A 21,413-nucleotide genomic window follows, 5' to 3' on the forward strand; every position below is an offset into this window, starting at 1 on the left:
TTTCCCTCTTAGGAACATTCGTCCTCGAATGAGATTTACTTAGAATATAAAAGACATGGAACAAAAACTACCAACCCAACATGAACATAGGGACACTTTAAAATGCATAGAACATGTAAACTTCACACTTAACCTAAAACAAGGCTTTGAAAATCAACTTTCATGAACATGCATGCATATGAGTGACATAGGAGGGTCTGAATACGTAGGAGTTTAATTGATTTAGATTATGAATAACTTAGTACCTTAGGCTTGAGTGGAAGGAAAGACATACAGATAACTCTTTATCAGGTCCGCTTCCGCTTCCCATGTAGCACTCTCTATTTGTTGATTTCTCCACAATACTTTGACGGATGCAAAATCTTTATTTCTTAATCTCTTCACTTGCCGGTCTAAGATTTTCACCGAAACCTCCTCATAAGTCAAATTCTCTTCAATATTCACAGTTTCCAATGGCACAATATTGTTTGAATCACTCTCAAACTTCCTCAACATATACACATGAAATACCGGATGAACCATAGCCAACTCAAATAACAATTCTAAGTCATATGCCACTTTACCAATACATTTTACTATTCTATAGAGTCCTAAGTATCTACGACTCAACTTCCTATTCTTACCAAAACGCATTACACCCTTTATAGGTGAAACCTTCAAATATACCCAATAATCCATATCGAATTCAAGCTATCTTCTTCTAATGTCTAAATAGGACTTTTGACGACTTTGAGCCATATTCAATCTCTCTCTTATAAGCCTTACTTTCTCTATTGCATCAACTACCAAATCAGGACCAATCAATGCCACCTCACCCACTTTAAACCATCCCACCAGAGACCTACATCTTCTCCCATATAAGGCTTTAAAAAGCCATTTGGATACTAGAGTGACAACTATTATTGTAGGCAAACTCAATCAATGGCAAATGCTCATCCCAACTTCCTTTTAAATCAATCACACATGTCCTTTAACATATCTTCCAAAGTTTGGATTGTTCTTTTGGCTTGTCCATCGGTTTGAGGATGAAAAGCGATACTTGGCTACTTTTGTACCAAGACTCTTTTGAAACGACTTCCAAAAATGTAAAGTGAATTAAGTACCTCTATTCGATATAATAGAGAAAGTAACACCATGAAGTTTCACAAGTTCACGAATGTACAATTTAGCATAATCTTCGGCACCATAAGAAGTCTTAACCGGCAAAAAGTGTACTGATTTAGTCATTTGGTCCACAACAACCGAAATAGAATCATATTGCCTTCTATTACGAGGCAAACCCATTACAAAGTCCATATTCACATCTTCCCACTTCCAAGTAGGAATCTCAATATCTTGAGCTAAACCTCCCAGTTTTTGATGCTCAACATTAACTTATTGACAATTAGGACACTTAGCCACAAACTCTACTATAACCTTTATGTCATTCCACCAATACACTTCCCTCAAATTATGATACATCTTGGTGAATCCCAAAAGAATTAAATATCGAGAACTATGGGCTTCATTCAATATCAATTCCCTTAACCCATCAATACTTGGAACAGACAAACGACCTTGGTAACGTAGCACTCCATCTCCTCCTTGGGAGAGCCTTCATGGCTTTTTCAGCATCTGACTTCTTCAAGTCAACCAACACCAGATCATTGTCATGTTTGGCCTTAACATCCACCACAAAAGACGATTCTGAGCCACTATGTACAAGAACGCCTCCATCATTAGAGTCAATTAAATGCACTCCTAAATGTACCAATCTATGGACATCTTTAACCAACTCCCTCTTAATTTCCTCAACATATGCAATCTATCCATGGAGAACTGACTAAGAGCATCGGCTATAATATTTGCCTTACCCGGATAGCACAACACACTCATGTCATAATCCTTTAAGAGTTCAAGACACCTTCTTTGCCTAACGTTCAAGTCCCTTTGGCTAAACACATATTGAAAGCTTTTACGGTCAGTGAACACATTAACATGCACCCCATAAAGATAATGACGCCAATTTTTTAAAGAAAATACAATCACCGCAAGTTCAAGATCAGGGGTTGGATAATTCCTTTTATGCACTTTAAGTTTCCTAGAAGCATAGACTATAACCTTACCATGTTGCATCAAAATGCAACCCAACCAAACACATGAGGCATCACAATTAACAACAAACCCATCCGAACCTTCGAGCAATGTCAAAATAGGAGCTGACATAAGACGATCCTTAAGTATTTGAAAACTCTTCTCATATTATTCCAACCATTTAAATTTCACCTTCTTTTCAGTCAACTTAATCAAAGGTGAAGAAATAGATGAAAACCCTTCAACAAACCTCCTATAATATCCGTCTAAGCCCAAAAAGCTTCTAATATACGAAGGAGATAATGGTCTAGGCCAATTCTTTATCACTTCCATGTTCTTTGGATCAATGTTAATCCCATCACTGGATACCACATGGCCAAGAAATGCAACTTCCCTTAGCCAAAATTCACACTTACTAAACTTGGCAAATAGTTGTTTATCTCTCAATATTTGCAACATAATTCTCAAGTAACCCATATGATCCTCTTCATTTCGAGAATAAATCAAAATGTCATCAATAAATACCACCACAAACATATCTAAATATGTCTTGAAAATATAATTCATTAAATCCATGAAAACAGTAGGAGTATATGAAAATAGCGGGAGTATTATTCAAACCAAACGACATTACTACAAATTCAAAATGACCATACTTTGTTTGAAACGCTGCCTTAGGGATATCATACTCCCTTACCCTTAATTAGTGATAATCGGAATAAAGATTAATCTTAGAGAAGTAATTTGTCCTTTGTAATTGGTTAAACAAATCAACTATCCTCAGAATTGGATATTTGTTCTTCACGATGACCTTATTCAATTATCGGTAATCTATATACATCCAGAGTGACTCATCTTACTTCCTAACAAACAACACGGGAGCACCCCATGGTGATATACTTGAAGCTCTTATCCAACAAATTCTTCAATTGCTCTTTCAAATGCTTGAGTTCTATCGAAGCCATACGGTAAAAAGGAATAGAAATAGGTTGAGTATTGAGAAGGAGATCTATGTCAAAGTCAAATTTCCTTTCGGGAGAAATACCGGGCAAATCATCGGAAAAATCATTAACTATAGGAACCAACTCAAAGCACAATATGATAAATGCACCCTTTGAAAATCATTTTTCGGGCCTTAAGACATGAGATGAATTGACCCTTAACCATCAAATCTTTACCCTTCCATTCAAGAGTAGGCTCATTAGGAAATTAAAATTTGACCCTACGGGTTCTACAATCAATAGATGCATAAGCGGCATGTAACCAATCTATACCAAGAATGATGTCAAAATCGGTCATGTCAAGTTCAACAAAATCACATGAAATAACCTTATGCAAGACCAATACGAGATAACTTTTATAAACTCTGTTGGCTACTACCGAATCACCAATGGGAGTATAAGCCGAAAAAGGCTCTCATAACACTTTGGGGCACATATCAAATCTCATAGCAAGGTAAGGAATAACAAAAGACAAGTTGGCACCTAGATCAAGCAATGCATAAATATCAAAGTTAAAGACTCATAACATTATCATGACCACATCGGGAGTCTCATCCACATCTTGCCTAGCATAAAGAGCATAGAATCAATTATTGCGTTGGCCACCCTTAGGTTGAGCTTGGGTGCCTTGTTGTACTTAACCTCCTTATGGACGAACTTCTCCACCTTTATGGGTAACATGAGGGCACTCGGATTACTTATGACCCATCTTGCTACATCCATAGCAAGCACCCGTTCCCATCAAACATTTTCCTCCATGATTCTTTCCATACTTTGTACACTTAGGGCTACTAGCATTCACACCTCCCCCTCCTTGAATTTTAGGGTATAGCACCCTATCTTTAGCAAAATTCCACCCTGAACCTTGACCTTGTTAAGAGTGGCCACTATTACCACCACTGGTCTTAGCATTGGAGAACACACCTTAATACCGGTCCCTCTTAGAATCCTTCATTCTTATCTCCTTGAGCTTTAATCCTTTAATTTATTTGGTAAAACTCATAAGCCGAGATATATCCATCTAATTAATAAGCATAGAGGTACGACATTCCTTACAACCAAGTTGGACATTCTAGATATTAATTAACTTAGTCGGGCATGTGGATCGGTAACCAATGAAAGAGCATACTTGGATAGCTTAGTAAACTTGAGGGCATAGTCCCTTATTCCTATATTGCCTTGTTGATCAAGGAAGGAAGGCAAGCTTGAAGGCTTCCCTTAGCTCAAGAGGGAAAAAGCAATCAAGGAAGGCAAGCTTGAAGGCTTCACATTCAATTGCACCTTCGTCTACCCTCTCCAACTTCCATTGAGTGTACCTAACTTGAGCAACACCCTTGAGTTGGTAGGCTGTCAACTCCGCTTTCTCTTCCGAAGTCACCCCCATGATACTCACTATTTTATAGACCTCATCAATGAACTCTTGGTGGTCCTCATCGACTTTCAAACCATGGAACTCAGGAGGGTTCATTCATGCAAAATCCCTCTTAAGGCTGGAGTAGGAACATTAGGAGAAGCCGCAACCCCTTGGTTGGACACTACTTAGGCTAGCATGGTAAAAGTAATTCAGAACTCTGCATGTGTCACTTGCTCAGGCAAAGGGCCATTACCTTGAGGAGCCGGAGGATCTTGGGCTTCGTTAGCATTGTTTCCCCTTGGCAACAGTGGTCTTCTTGAAAACATTTTCTGATGAAAATCGCAAAGGACACACGTTCGGGAAAGAAAGTCTTAGAATACACTCTATCGCACGACATAGACCATGAAAGAAGTGAGGATTCCTAAAAATATCTTATATCTTCCTATTCATGGATGTAGCATGCTTCAAAACCATGAATAAGACTCTACATGATGAGGCATGTTGGACGCCCTATGATATCTTAAATCTTGTGCTCTGATACCAAATTTGTCATGATCCGAGCTAGGGCCTAGTCGTAACATGAAAATTAAAACCCTTAAGGGCTCCAACCAAGCTTCTTGACATATCATAAACCATATATAAGGTAAAATAAAACAAAACATAGCATAAGAAAGTTTAACAAATAACATAAAGAGAATAAAGTTGACCACATAAGACTCTACATGTTTTGTCCAACATATGCCTCTACTAATGAAAAATGGGCGGGGGCTAAGATATGTCTGTAGCTCACCCTCAAAATAAAATATAACAAAAATTATTTGAAAGCAGTAACCAACTCAATATCTATTCCTCGATAGATAAGGACTCGCCAAAAGTTTACTAGAGTGGAAGCTCACTAGCCACATGTACGAGTGTGATCCTCAATCTCAATCCCTACATTATGAGACAATGTAGGCACCAAATATGGGTTAGTACCTTTGAATGTATTAAGCATGTGGGCATGTTATGCAATAAAAGTCATAAGATGCAATGATAAAAAAAGTCATAATAAAGAAGATCGGTAAAGTCATGAGGACAACATGATGATCAAAGCATTTAAAGGACTTAGTTGAAATCATAAAATAACATAATAAGCATATACATCTGTGGAATAGAAACCATAACCGATAATAAGACCATGCGAGTTATAACATGGAATTCTGTTATCTCCACATACAACAAAAAAAAGGAGAATTTACTTGTCAAGGTACACCCTACACTGCTAGGCGGATCATGTACATACACTATATGTGGATCCACTAGCTAAGCCATGAAGGAAACCTATGATGGCACATATTTTAAGGGACAAGAGGCTTCTACTAAGGCCTTTGGTAGGGCCCATACCTCAAGTCCGCTCGGTGCTAAGTCAAATCCCATGAAATACATACATAGCATAGAAATCATAATAAACATATATCATGGATATGATCATAGGTTTGAAAATCATAGAATAGCTCATTTCATAACATAATTTAAATATGGGAATTGGCTTTCATCATTACAAATCATACGTGCACAATACATATCATGAGGTTCCTAGGTCACCACATAAGGCCCTAAGTCACCTTTCTTCATAACTTGCATGAATATCATAATCTGATCATAACTAAAATCCATAGTCATGGTTCATACTTGAATTTAGAAGGAAACTTGAATACATAATCAGTTTGATTGAAAACCATAGAATACTTTGAAACCATTGAACTTACCAATCATAATTCATGTAATTTCATCATAGAAAATAGATTTATGCATGGGCATTCGTAATTCAACTTGAAATCATGTAATTAACGTAGAAACATACTTATAATGATCATTCATAATGATTAAAAACGTAATAAAAACAGCCTAACACAATTCATCAAAATTATAGTTTAAAAGTAATGAGATTTCGTGAGATTTTTTAAGTAAACCTTGGACTCCATGAGTGGAAGGGACTCATGAATCAATATACACATACCTTAATTAAAAGTGGACTTAAATTTGATGAAAAAGGCTTGATCTCGAAGAAACCCTAATCAAAGCTTGATGAACTCTTGAGAAACCTTGGGAGAGAAATCTAAAATTTATTTGGGAATTAATGAGGTAATAAAAGGGTTTAGGAGTATTTTAGGACATAATACTTAATAAATCTAGTCCTGAAAAATATCCACAAACATTGGTAAAATATAGGGAAATGACTAAACTACCCCTCATTAATTTGAGTTGGAATGGTCTAAGAGTGGCCCTCTACGATTCGTAGAGGTAGTGATAAGTCGTAGGAATGACTCATCCTACAGGCCCTGCAACAACCTTCAAAATCAAGTTTCTGAACTTCCTATATGAGTCGTGTCTATGACTTGTTCTCAGGTATATGAGTCGTAGACTTCATTCATCCTGCAGGTACACAAAAACCCTTAGAAACATATCTCTGATATTTGCATATGACTCACCTTTATAAGCGTAGTCCTCTCTTCAACTCGTCTTGTCGAGTCGTAGAAAGGGTCTTGAGGGTTACATAGTTCCAAGATTTCACACCTGTACTATAACTCCTTTTTAGGAGTCGTAGACATTTTCATGAGTCATCAAATGACTCGTAGACTCTCACTTTACCTTAGACAAATTTCCAATTCTTTACATCACCTCCACAAGTCGAGTTTTTGACCTGTAATTACTTAAATAAGTCGTAGACTGACTCATAGGCCTGGGTCTATTTCAAATTCTTTTGAAGTTCTTCTTTCATTAGACTTTTCATCTTACGGGGTCTTACGTACCTTATACTTGTCACGACCCAACCTCGTAGGCCGCGATTGGGGTCCGACCTGACCCTCCCATATATATATCTATCAGTTGTGGTCATATCGAATTATAAACATGCAATGCATATAAATCAAGTGTAGTCAAACCAGACTACAAACAACATAACGCCATGCATAAGACCCTATTGGGTGATAACACTTTCATAAACCTGTAGCCTCTTTCATTTATATCGCCTCAGGAAAGAGCAAGCAAACCGACAAGGCTACCATAACATGATAACATATATCATACATCATGTAGACCCAACTGAATAAAACTGACATACACAACCTATATATACATGTATGCAGACCTCTAAAAATATTAACGATAACATATGGCAGGACAGGGCCCCCATCGTACCCCTGAATAGACAAAATAGTTTCATACATCAGTGGTCAGTACCAAAAACTAGGCTCCGATACAATGGGGCCTCTTCCAGCTAAGCTGAACGGAATCCTAAGAAGACAAACTCCTAAAACCTATATTTGTACCTACGGGCATGAAACGCATCCCCTCCGAGAGAAGGGGGTCAGTACGACATATGAATCGAGAATGTAAAACATAACATAACATAACTGGGATAGAGAAGTAGGGAATAAATATATCGTAAAAGAAACATCGATACCTATACTCTGTAAATCATAAAAACATGTATGCTCAAATTATACCATATAGCCATCCCTATCAGGGATCCGGTGAATACATCTGTAAAACCATCATAGACCCAGTACCATCACCACTTTATTATAACACATCATTATATATATACATACAAAACCCGACCCTCTAGTGAGGGGCGGTGGATAATGCAGTGGAATTGAGGACGAATCTGATAACCGGCTTAAGACTCAGAGAAGAAGTATTACAGTATATATGAGTAGAGTAGTGAGTAACCATATACAATTTAAATCATTATCAGAAACTCGACAGAATAAGAAAGTTAAGCTTTTTCCTGAAGACCCGAGTAGTAGTGTAGTCATCTCGAGTGTCCTCCAAATGCCATTATGGGTTATCTCAATGTTTATCTCGGGGACTCTAGATATGTATTAACATAGGGCCAAATCATTGATGGAATCAGAAACACTTAGCATCATATAGTCTTTAAGGCTTGGAGCTCGTACATTCATTATCTCCTTAATACATAGAAGTTTCCAGGGAACTAGTGCAACTATTACAAGAGTTCGATATTCAAAAGTAAATAGGAGATGCTAAGAATGGAGTTACCCCGGAGTTCATATCATACTTCACTTACAACTAAGATATGCCAAAAGAAAAAAAAAAGAATAAGCTCTATATAGTCTGTACTCCCGTTCATGTGGTCATCTTGTACATATTTCGTATCCGGCCCATCTTGGAGCTCGGTGAACAATTATGGCATCATAATCTTATTTTCATACAAAGTACCTATCAATATAAAAGAGAGGTAGCTTTCCACACAATACTTTTTAACACATAGAAGCCTCAACAGGCAATACACTATTCTTACAACAGTTCCAATATCAAGCAGTGGACAGGGATTATGAGGCGTACTTGGAGTTCTAGGAATGGAATTATCCCCTCATTTCCCATACAATTTACTTAAGGCTAAGACATGCCAAAATGGAAGAAATATAGCTTTACATACTTATTCCAAAAATATGCCAAAAGAAAGCTTCACATACCTCATATGGACTTCTCTTAATCACGTCCACGTCGTCGTCCTCCAAACCTATTTAAAATGGAAGAAATGCGAGTATCAACAACCTTAAACTTTTCAGCACCTTCAGTTGCACCTTAGTATTCACGGAACCTATGTCCTTATTCGTCTCCTCGACTAGGTCTTTAATTAGTTAAGGCGTTAACGAAAATTGGGCAGCACCTCCCCTATAATATGCCCTATCCGAATTTCCAATTACATACCTAATACCTAAATCCAACAAACAACAATAACCTTAATCATATGTTAAAGCAATTCACACCAACAATATACAACATAACCTCCAAATGACTCACTCGAAACTACGATACCAAAATAGGGTTTTTAGACTTTATTTCGCAACGCCTTTAATTATATGAAATGAGGGTTCATGTGGCTGAAAAAAGAAGCACCCACAACCCTTTTAGAAAACAATTAGGCCCTTCAACAAACCCCCACACACCTGCAACAGCACACCACAAGCACAACACTTTACTTCGACGACAATTTAACTATAACGACTCCAATTTAGATTGTCTTCGACATCAAGATTCTATGACATTTTCACATTTCCAGCCACCTATTGGGCGTGTAACACACTCCATAATAACATCATAAAGTCTAAATTGAAATGAGAAACCTTACCTTACCCGAAATTGTCCAAAACTCGCCAAAACTGCATCTCGGAAACTTCTTGATGTGCTGAAATGGGGTGGACTGTTTGTGTCCCTTTTCCTCTGCCCCAAATTGGAATTTTATGTTATTAAAAACCATTATATCATCATGTAATACCTGAATAATTAATTCGCAGAATGAAATCGAAGAACCCACCTTCCAAGGCCCAAACCCATAGCTCCCTCCTTTGCCCCTTTAGCATTTTCCTCTTCTTCTTTCACACTCTTCTAGGTATAAAGCTGAAGAAATAATTATGTAGACATCGTACGATACATATATACATTTCCACGTGCTTGAGTAATACCATAGATAATTAATTCACGGAGGAAAATTAAAGAACTTACCTTTAATTCTTCACAACCATGGCTGCCTTTCTTTTTGCTCTTCACGTTTTTCCTCTTCTTTGGATGTTGTTTTTGGATAATAAAATGATCCCTTAGTCACAATACATGTTGATATATATTGCCTTAGGGGTGACACGTATCAGCTCTTAAGGGCAACACGTGTCCAGCCCCCATTGGGCCAACACATACATGCTGCCAATTAGGGGCTGCCATGTGGCAGTGGGATCCACCTCTCCCAAGAAAATGGGTCACATACTTGAACCTAAGCAGGTGGATCACCTGCCTGCTTGAGGTTCTACCACGTGTCACCTTCCTAGGCTGCCACATGTCATCTTTTTTTTCTTCTCCGTGGATTCGTAATCTCGTCTTGTTTTAAAAACTTATGTAATCCTTGCTACGTAAGCTTGGTGTGTACTCAAGTGGCTTAAGTATGCAAGACTTCTAAGTTAGTAGCTTATATAGGTAAATCGAGTTCTACAACTCATTACTTGGCGTCTAACTTCTTCCGGATTCTTACGACCCTATTTCTAACCTTTCCTCTCACGGGTTATCGCATTCTTCTTTCCTTAGAGTTGTTTGATGTGTATGGATAGTAGGGGTCTCATGGCCACTTTCAAGAAGGTTAGGAAAATGTTCTAAGGTTCAAAAGTGTGGGGTGTAACAATACTATTCTATCCTAGAACAAGGTCGAGAAGCAAGAGTATATTTGAAAGAAGTCACTGCCTAGTGACCACAAGTGGGGTCCTACGATCATAGGAAGTCCTACGAGTCGTAGGAGGCACCCTTTGGTTCCTCCCATACTTAGAGAAATTTGAGTTCCTTTCAATTCACCCTACAAGTAGCTTATACAGCCTATAAAAGTTCCTACGAACCGTAGGTGAGGCTCAGAGACTCAAAATATCTTATGCAGGACGAACCCTTTTGATGATCCATAGAAAGGTCTACAACCCATAAGAAAGTATCGTAGACCCCACCCCCAGAGAAGTCCTAATACTCTACCTACGAGTTAGCAGAACGACCTATCATTAGGACTACGACCCGTAGAAAGGGCTCGTAAGTCCAACTTCAGAAATCCACACAAGTGTCTAGCTTCGTATGAGCTTATATTCAACGATTCGTAGGTGGGTCTACGACTCGTAGGATAGACTCGTAGACCAAACCTTATAAATCACAGTAAGCTCCGAAATTAGAGCTGAGATTCTATGAGTGGTTTTCTACAGCCCGTAGAAGGTTCTACGATCCATAGAAGGACCATAGACAGCCCCGATCTAGATTTAATGAGGGTTAGTTCGGTCTTTTCCCACCTTCTCTAAACTTAAACCAAGCTATTTTGGGACTAAAATTAGTCCCTTATCAGTACCCAAAGGGTTATTCCTCTCATTAACACATAGAAACATTTGAGATTAAGAATTGGAGAGAAGGATTCAAGGGTTTCAAGTGAGATCTTCAATTTTTGAATAGATAATTGACATTTCAGGTATGTAAGGCTATTCTACCATTGGACAAAGTTCGTCCTCGTGCCCTACATCTTTATACAGTAAAGTTAAACTTTTAGTTTGAGTTTCAATACCGATAAAGTAAATTTTTGAGTATCTATATTATTCCTGATTGAATTCAAGTATATATATTTGATTATACTGTGATGAGCTGAGTCTTTGAGATTACAGATTCATGTTTGCATTCACATGACCCTAGTTGAGTTTTGCATTAAATATTCTATACATTTTTTGAGTAAAAAGGATGATTATTTTCCTTATTAAATTAATAAAAAGTTGAGCATGCGTTAAGTTTGAAGAAGTCTTTTGATGTCTATTTTCAATCATGAGTATTAATACATTTTAAACTGCTATTTTTGAGGTTAAGTTGAGAAGTTAATGTATTTTTTATATGTATTATTGAGATGAGATGTTACCTATTTTTAAGAAAAGAGATGACATAAGAAAAGACGAGAAAATTGATATAAAAGTCCAATGAGACTAGATGAGACGTATTTTGAGTATTTCATTCACTTGATGTATATGAGCATAATAAATATTTTGGGAGTAGTATTGAACACCGACTTGGACGAGAGTTTAGATAACTCAATCCCCAACACTACATAGCCGGCGTAGGATAGGATCATTCCTTTTATATCATGTGACTCCTCAAAGTCCCCAAAGAGGAATTTTTATATGGATCTAGTGATGTGACATCCCTTACCCTGATAAGGTATTAGACAGCTATGACAACGACAACACTTTATTGCATCGCTACTAGCTCATAAGTGATGATTGTTGATTAGAGAAACTCTCCAAGAAGTAAAGTATTATCTTTTTTTATACAATATTAGTACTGCATATCTTTTAAAGCATTGTTTTATTATATTGCATGTTTTATTGAGTTGAGATACTTGCAGAGTTGAGTTCCTTGAATTGATTATCTTGAGTAAGTTTTCTTTTAGCCATTTTACATACGTATATTTTATGTACTGACGTCATTCGACCTGTATCATTTTATGACGCAGATACAAGTGTTAGACATCATCAAAAGGCGCACCATTGATGATCTATCTTCTCTAACTTTTGGTGAGTCCTCTTTGCATTCAGAGGAGTTCCATCTTTATAAGTTTTCCTTTTTTTTACATTAGTTCTTTGTGGTAGCCGTGAGCTTGTCTTAGCACCTTCTAAATAGTTTGTAGAGGCTTCATAGACTCAGTGAAGTGGAGTTAGAATGAGTCTTTCTGTAACACTCCAATTTTATTTTTATGTTTTCTTCGAAAAGATTTCCATGTGATTCATGTTATCTATGAAGTTCTATGTGAATAGCAATGGTTAAAAATAGGTCTAGAGGGATTTGGAAGGAGTTGGAGGCCAAATAATGGGTCGTGGTAATCAACCTACTTGCGTAAGCTACCGACTTGGATGTCTTACATAACAAAGCTACTTGAGTACATGTCGATCTTAAGTAGCAAGGATTTTATAGGTTCTTAAAGTGAGACGAGATTTTGAACCCACGAAAGAGGAATAAGGAGACGGCGCACCTACTTGGAACGAGTAGGTGATGCACCTACTTGGACTAAGTAGGTGATGCACCTACTTAGACCAAGTAGGTGACGCACCTGCTTGGATGGACCCCACCCCACCATGTGGCAGCCATGGGGTGGATGCATGGAATAAGGTGGCGGCCTAAGGGCTAGACACGTGTCACCCTTAGGGGCTAACATGTGTCACTCTCAAGGGAGAAGTATATAAGGCAACTAATGACTAAGGGTTTTCATTGTTCATCTTTTACACTTAGAAACTTAGAGAATAAGAGAGAGTATCTACGGAAACAATCAAGAAAAAAGGTAAGCCCTCCAATTTTATTCCGTGAATTAATTATTTAAGGAATTCTTCGATCAAATGGAGGTGTTTAATAACGTAAATAAACTGATTGGGGTAGCAAGCAAGGGTAATGAGTAGCCACCAATTTTCAGCCGCGATTAAAGAGCTTTCGAGGTCGAATTTTGGCAAGGTAAGGTTTTTCCTTTCGAGTTGAAGTTAATCATATTGTTGTTGATGTTGTTGATAAGTTGTTCTTGTCGAAATTGGGGGAATAAACTTAGTTTTGCAAACCCGTTTTTGGATGGGACTGTTGTTAGTAATATTAGTATAACTCCTTATGTAGAGCTTCGTTTCGAGTGATTCAAGATGTTTTGGAAATATATTTCATAGGTATATAACTTTAATTTAGGCTCTAAAACCCATTTTTACTTTTATCTACTCTATAAAGGGTGATGAAGTATAGGGGAAGTGTTGCCCAAATTTTGTTTTGGAAATCCTACATGGACTGCTGTTGGTATTTTGGGCATATCTTTTTGTACAGAATTGTTGTAGGGGTGATTCAAAATTTTATACAACCATAAGACACGTGTCTATAACTTTAATTGAGTCCACAAAGCCTACTTACCCCATTTACCCTTTAGAAACTGAGCAACAATACAAGACAGTAGGATGTCTAGAACTCTTGTTTTGATAGTTTGGGCTGATTTTCATTGATTTCATGTTTAGTTTCGATATGATGAGACTGTTAAACTTAAGTAGGTATTTGATTATGTATTTAAGGTGTATATGCTCTTATACAAGCTAAGGGTAATTGTTTGACAAAGTGGACTTTGGTTGATCTATGGCATAGATGAATTGAACTCCCCGAGTTGTGGTAGAACTTGTTATGTGCTAAAACGTCATGGTTTGTGTATAAACTTGAACTTGGAATATTTTATTTTTTGAAATTTGAATTATTTTGATGGGTTGTTTCCTTACTCCTTGTCTTGTATTATGGTATGACCATTATCTCAAGTATTGTAAAACTTTCACTAAACCGCCCACTTGTACGAATTGCTTGATCATTTTGCATTCTTGTTGGGACTTTGTCCTTCTTGTTATGGTGACCTATCCTCAATATTGACATGTCTCTCGATTCATATCTTGCCCATCTTGACTTTGAATTTACATTTCGTCTTGATGATGGATTGTCGTCCATTTTCGAGTACGAGTGGAAAGTCACTTTCAACATGGTTCTTGACTCTCTTGACATTGGGTGACGACCCTTCTTGATATGGGCTTTGATCCTTCTTGTTTTCGGGGATTCAGTCCATCTTGATACTGATTGTTCTTAGTGTGAAGGCATGACGTATATATTGGACGAAATTGATTATTTGACAACTCTTGTGAATTGAATTGTAAGTTTTCTTGATACCTGAGACTTCGAATATTAATATTGATATTTTGAAACTCTTCAAGATTTGTATTCGATACTTTGATATACTTGTTCACTTGGGCTTACTTTTATCTTATTGAGCCACCTGCGACGAACAAGGGAATTGAAGAGTTTAATATCTCCAAGCCCAAAGTTTATACACCACTAAACTTTATGCTTAGCGATTGTTGTTTTCTATCGTAGGTAATGTGCGGGATGAGATGTGAAGATGACCATTTGGAGTAGACTTTTGGAGCCTTTATAAAGATCACATTTGTATATGCATCTAGTTTTTGTAAATATTTTGGGGACTTGTACAGGATACATGTGACACTTATGTATGAAATTTTAAAAGCTTGTGAAAACAAAATCATAAGCTTGTAACTTGAACTTGGTGACTAGTTTTGCTATTTTTGGAGTGTGCTTTTAACTCAAGTCGTGCCATGTACTGGATTTATACTTTGATTTGTCATTATGCACAAAAGAAGATAATAATCTTGTGATAATTACTAGTTTGAGTTTTGTGTATTTTATGGACTCGCAATGGCGTTGAATTGGAAATAGAATTTCAAAACAAGTTGTCTAAGTGTGTTGACTATTTAAGATTAAGAAAAAAAAACTATCTTTTGCTTCGTAAGTAGCATCCTCCCAAAAGGGATGCTACACTTTCAGAGTCTATTTTAAAACTATGATTAACATTATTGAGTTATGATGTTGAGTTACATTTTAATTCGAGTACTTTGAATAATTATTTAAAGATTGATGAGAATATTTTATGAATGACCACTTGAGTTACTCTTTTTATGAGTTTTGTCTTTCGCTGAGTGAGTTAGCCAAGCCAAGGGTTCGCTTGGGAGTAGCAATGATTTTTGAATGTCGGCCATGTCCAGGAAGTAGGCTTGAGGCATTACAGTAATAGACCTATAACTTATCAAATTCATGTCTCTACAAAAAAAAATTACATGAAAATTTATCTATTTTTTTTTGCAAATAATCCAATTCCATGCAGGTTTTTCTACCAAAGCAAATTCAATGAAAAAATCTTTATAGATAATTATTACTTGGGTATTTTTGAAATTCCCATATATGGAGATTTTAAGCAAGTAACTTTCCATAAAAATATTCAAATAAATATCTAAGGTGGACATAGAGAAAAGTTGGTAAAAGAGATAATTTTTTTTGTTTAACTTTTTTTTAATGTAATTATTTATTTTTATTATTTTTTGACTATTATATTAAATTTTATCTTGTCATATAGTTCAACCCCAATATATATTCTTATCTCATCTCAAATTCATGAAACACAAGTAATAATTAGTTGGGTTGCCTATTTTAATTCAATAACCCACACACTATACGAGATTAATATGCTCATTAATAAAGGTCAAAATTTAATTTTCTTTAGTCGTTGTAGAATAATAATCTTTCTCCTACTTTACATCCATTAAATATACAAATATTATTCACTTTCTATATTTAAAAAAAAAGATATTTTAAGTATGAATTTCAAAGTACACAATTTTTAAAAATAATTAATTGACCTTTAGTACCATTGATCCAATATACAATAGTATGATTAAAAAAATGTAACTTAATGTTTATAAAGTGGTTTGTATATCATGGTTCAATTTGAATTTTAATTTAATTTTTTAAAATTGTAATATTTTCTGAATACATATGTCCATAGCTATTCAAAATTGATGGCATTACAACAAGTGTTAAAAAGCCTGTCACGACCCAATTTCTGAGGTCATGATGACACCTACCATAACCCCCTAGTAGGTAAGCCAAACCCGTAATTTGTAACTACAAGTAATGGGTATAAGAGGGAAATACTACATAGAACTAAGAGAAATCGAATAAATGCTGAAATAAGGAGAAACTAGATAAATATATACAAAATACACAAAATGAAATCCCTCCCATAACCTGAAAGTCACAAGTACAGAGCTGCTATCAAAATAAAATGAGTACAAGTCTCAAAAGTGGACCAAAAATGTATATACAACATTGGCTAGTCTCAAAAATACAATAAGACAGGTCATCTAAGCTGAAGGAGATATAAATGATCTCAAAACGGCAAGTGTTCACCCTGATCTCCGGAATTGGCTGCAACAAGCTCGATTTATCTGCAGCGGTAGCTGGTGCTCGATCCTGCATCATGAAAGTAGATGCAAATTATAGTATGAGTAGTAGAAATAAGGTACCAGTAGGCATTATAGGTCGACTGAGCAAGAAAGATAAAAAAAATATGAAAAAGAGGAATAAGCCTAAACAAGAGTCATAATAAGCATCTAAGTTAAGGAAGATAAATATTTATATGAATAGGAAGACAAAAACTAGGAAGACTAGAGCTAACTACACCCTATTGGGCCCCCATAAACCCATCTAGGACACTCGTACGCAAGTTTAAATAAAATCTAGACGAACCCCCATAAGCTCGCCATGTACACAGAATAGCTATGTCTACAAAGGCTAGGAACTAAGAATCTGCGATACCAAGAACTGAAGAACCATATTATGCCTGAACCAATAATCTTTAAGAATCGATTAGCCATGAATGCTCTTGGGGCCGAGGCTGGGAATTGCTCCCGAATGCTCTCTCGAATTCTCAATATGGTCAAGGCTGAGATTGGGACCCCGATGCTCTCCATAATCCATCAATACAGTCAAGGCCGAGATTGAGACCCGGATGCTCCCTGATGGGATTCCAATTGGGAGGCCGGGATTGTGACCTGGATGCTCACAGATGATTTAATCGATGGCCGAATATTCTCCTTTCCAACTAGATGCTAATGAATCCCGATAAAAGCCTAAAATATAATTTCTAGCACCTAAGATGTATAAATAAGCTACCCAAAGCAAAACTCCATCTACCTTAACATGTTTTCACACATTCTAGCTCAATCTAAAGAAAGGGAAGCCGTAACCTATCTGTAGGCTGAACACACGCGCTCCAAGTCATTTTACTAGAGTTTTTCCGTTTTGTATGGCCTCAAAATGCTACCACACTTTCAAACACAGGCTCACAATGTCAATACAGTCATTATGATATTAAAATTATTAAATTCAGAGACAGGCCAATTTCGGGGTCTAAAATGGGAAATGGGACCCACGTTTGAAATTCTGGAATTGACCCCAAAAACCGATCCAAAATAGCACCCCAAGTTCAAGAAACAAATTGAGACACATCCAGGGTTGGAAAACATCATGAAATGAGAATGCATCGGAAATTCCAAGCTTAAGCTAAAAACGAAAAGGGACACCATCTAGGAACATCAATTTACCAAAAATGAAGCTCCCACAATCAAAACAAATCACACCACGATGATCCTTACGTAAAACCCCACAACTTAGCCCTAAGAATTGCTGAAAATGAAGCTAAAATGATCACAAAATAGAACTCCAAAATTCATATCAATCTCAACTCAAAAATGCTAAAAACAACAGCTAAATTCATGATATAACCTCACACAAAGCCTCCCCTCAAGCTTCTAAGCTCACCAACTAATTCTTCACGAAATTTCCTTGAAGTTGAACCTTTGAATCACCAAATTTAAGCTAGAAATGAGGGATATATCATCCTTGGAAATAATTTGCAAAGGCTAAAATGCATGGCCTTTTATTCAAAGTGACATGCCAAATTGGCCTTCGCAAATGCGGCCTAAGTGGCCTGCGAACGCTGAGGTTAGAAGGCCCAAGCCCCGCGAACGCGGAGAGTAAAGGCCCAAGCCTCCACAAACGCAGCCTAGGGACTGCGATCACAGAGAGCAATTCCTCCTGCACCAGATATCAGCTGAAATGCTGATATTCACCAAGTTCAAATATTCCAACGGGGTGCTCGAAATTCATTCGAAATCCCGTGCGCGCAAACAAATATGCCACCCCACCAAATTCGACGTTTCAGACTCAATTATATAATCAAAATTTCCATATGAGGTCGTTACGACTAAAAATAGGTCTCACACCCAAGTGCCATTTTGAGCCTAATTCCCCAATGGGCCTCGCGATTAGACTAGAGGCCTTGAAAAGTGAACGAAGGGTTATTCTAGATCAAACTCGATATTTCGGAACTAATCGCACTGCTAGAATTTTCATCCGAGCGCGTTTTCCATGAATGTTGACCAAAGTCAACCATATGTCAAAATTCGAAAGCAAAAACATCAAATAGCCCCAAACTCATCCTAATTACCTCGATACTCGTGCCGACTATGTAACTAACCTAATTTGGCATTCTGAAGCTTATGGAACTGTCATAATTTTATTCTGAGGTCGTTTACCTAAAGTTATGACCGAAGTTAATTTTTCAAGTTATAAAAACTCCAAAATAGGAAAATGGGCCTAAAACCCAAACAAATGACCAAGCGACCGAGCTTTCGACGCCAGCAGGTCATAAATGACCTGTAGTCGCTATGGAAACCCTATAAATGATGAAATGGAAGAAGAAACGAGAAAATGGCCTGGAGAGTCATTACAAAGTCATTGCTCATCATAGGAAAAAATGTAAAGTTTAAATATGGTTAATAATTCTTAAGTATGGTAAATTATTTTTTTAAAATAAAAAGGTTATAATTTTAGTTAAATGAGTTAACTAAGTCTATTATTAAAAAAATGAAGTTTAGTGATATAGCATGCCAATTAGGAGAGAAGAAGGTTTTTGATGTGTTAAGTATTTTTTTAAAGGAAGATAGTAATAGTTGTATAATATTTTTATCCTAAATAAAATAAAAGTGATATTTGAAGACAATTTTTAAAATTTGAGTGATCATTTAAGGAATTAATTTAATTATTAATAAATAAAATTAAAAAATGGTAATTTGTGAGGCTTGTCCTATACTTGATGTTTAAAAGTAGAGTTAATAGTTAAAAACTTCTTTAACTTGAAATATTTTATTAAATGCATACCTGGACTATGAGAAGTCTTAATTACCTCATCAATTATGTTTTTTTAAAACTATTTACCCCCTTAAAATATGAAAAACCTTAATTATCCCCTCAAACATAAATTTTTAAAACTATTTACCCCCAATAGTCACAAGGCACAAAATTACTATGTCCAATTTATATGACTCATTTTTCATTTTAGACAATTCCTTAAGAAATGACACATTTTTATATTTAGTAAAAAATGAATTTTCGTTCCTATTTATATAATGTAGTTTGACTTGAAATGAAGTTTAAGAAAGATGTGGTCTAAAATAAGTCATAGATATTTGTGTGACAATAATTTCTCATTAGGGATAAAATGAAAATCTTAAAGTTAAACTTTAACTAAATATAAAAGTGTGTCATTCCTTTTGAGATTGACTAAAAAGGAAAGCGAGTCAAATAAATTGAAGTAGAGTAATCTTTTTTAATCATGTGGCATATTAGGGGGGAAATAATTTTAAAATTTCATATTTGAGGGAGTAATTAAGACTTTTCATAGTTTAGGGAGTAAATAATTTCAAGAATCCGTATTTGAAGGGGTAATTAAAACTTCTTATAGTTTAGGGGGTAAATAATTTCAAGAATCCATGTTTGAAGGGGTAATTAAAACTTCTCATAATTTAAGTGTACATTTAATAAAGTGTGTCAAGTTTAAGAGAGCTTTTAACTATTAACTCTTAAAAGCAATTCATTTTCGTTTATTTCCCATCCCTTTATTTCTTTCTCATTCTTTTCTTGTCCTATTTCCCTAATAAAATTAAAAATTTGATACTGTTTTTCTATTTATGTAGGGCTGGGCATAAATATCGAAAACCTGAAATACCGGACTGAACTGATTTTTTTTCAGTTTTTTCAGTTTTGGTATTTCATTTTTCGGTTCGCTTTTCGGTTCATATTTTTTGTAATTTCGGTTTTATGATTTTCTGTAACACATTTTATTTTACTTCAATGTTTTGGTTAACCGAAATTTAATACATACTATATTAGGTGTTTTAATTATTAAATATTTTTTATAATTATTTTCTTTTCTAAGTCTTGCGGCGTGGAATTTAAAGCAGGTTTTACATATGTTTTTCTTTTCCTAAATCAAATGTCTATTAGCTTAGTTATTGCACAGAATTGTTGAGAATGACACAAAAAAAATCATTCAAAAAATGGACGTGAGAAGATGTAGACACAGGTTTTACAATATATGAGCCCCAAGATCAAATCGCTACAACCGTAAAAAGAAGAATCTTTTTTTTTGAGAATAGTAAAGAAGAATTTTTAGTTAAGCACCTTCAATATTTTAATTAATCAAATGCACTTTGCTCTTGGTACTCTCTACTAAGTTAATTGCATTTGACCTCCTACTAACACACTCAACTAGAGTTAAAAAAACACCCATTTTAAGAGCTTAAAACTGACTTGCACCACATGAACTTGGATTCACTCATTAATGTGAAAACAATAATAAAAGTACCTGATTAGATTAAGTTTGGGTATTGGATTATGGAACGACATAGTCGATGATAGTAAAACATCATATACCAAATATAATCGTACTTGTAAAAAATAATCATATAATATAAAATTTTAAAAAGCCTAGTAAGTAGGCTCATAACACAAAAAATCAAATTTAATAAATCAAATTGAACTGAATTACAAAAAATCAAACTAAATCAAATTGAATCGATTTTGTTCGATACAACAAAAATATAAACCAAAAAAACTGAAATAAAAAAATCAAAATCAAATCGAATTATCGAATGCCCAGCTCTTAAATATTTATCTCCAAAAAATGACCATACAAAAAAATAAACAGGTAAGTAAAGTATTAGCATCTA

The sequence above is a fragment of the Solanum dulcamara genome, chromosome 8 (assembly GCF_947179165.1).
Source record: "Solanum dulcamara chromosome 8, daSolDulc1.2, whole genome shotgun sequence".
In the NCBI taxonomy this organism is placed as follows: Eukaryota; Viridiplantae; Streptophyta; class Magnoliopsida; order Solanales; family Solanaceae; genus Solanum; species Solanum dulcamara.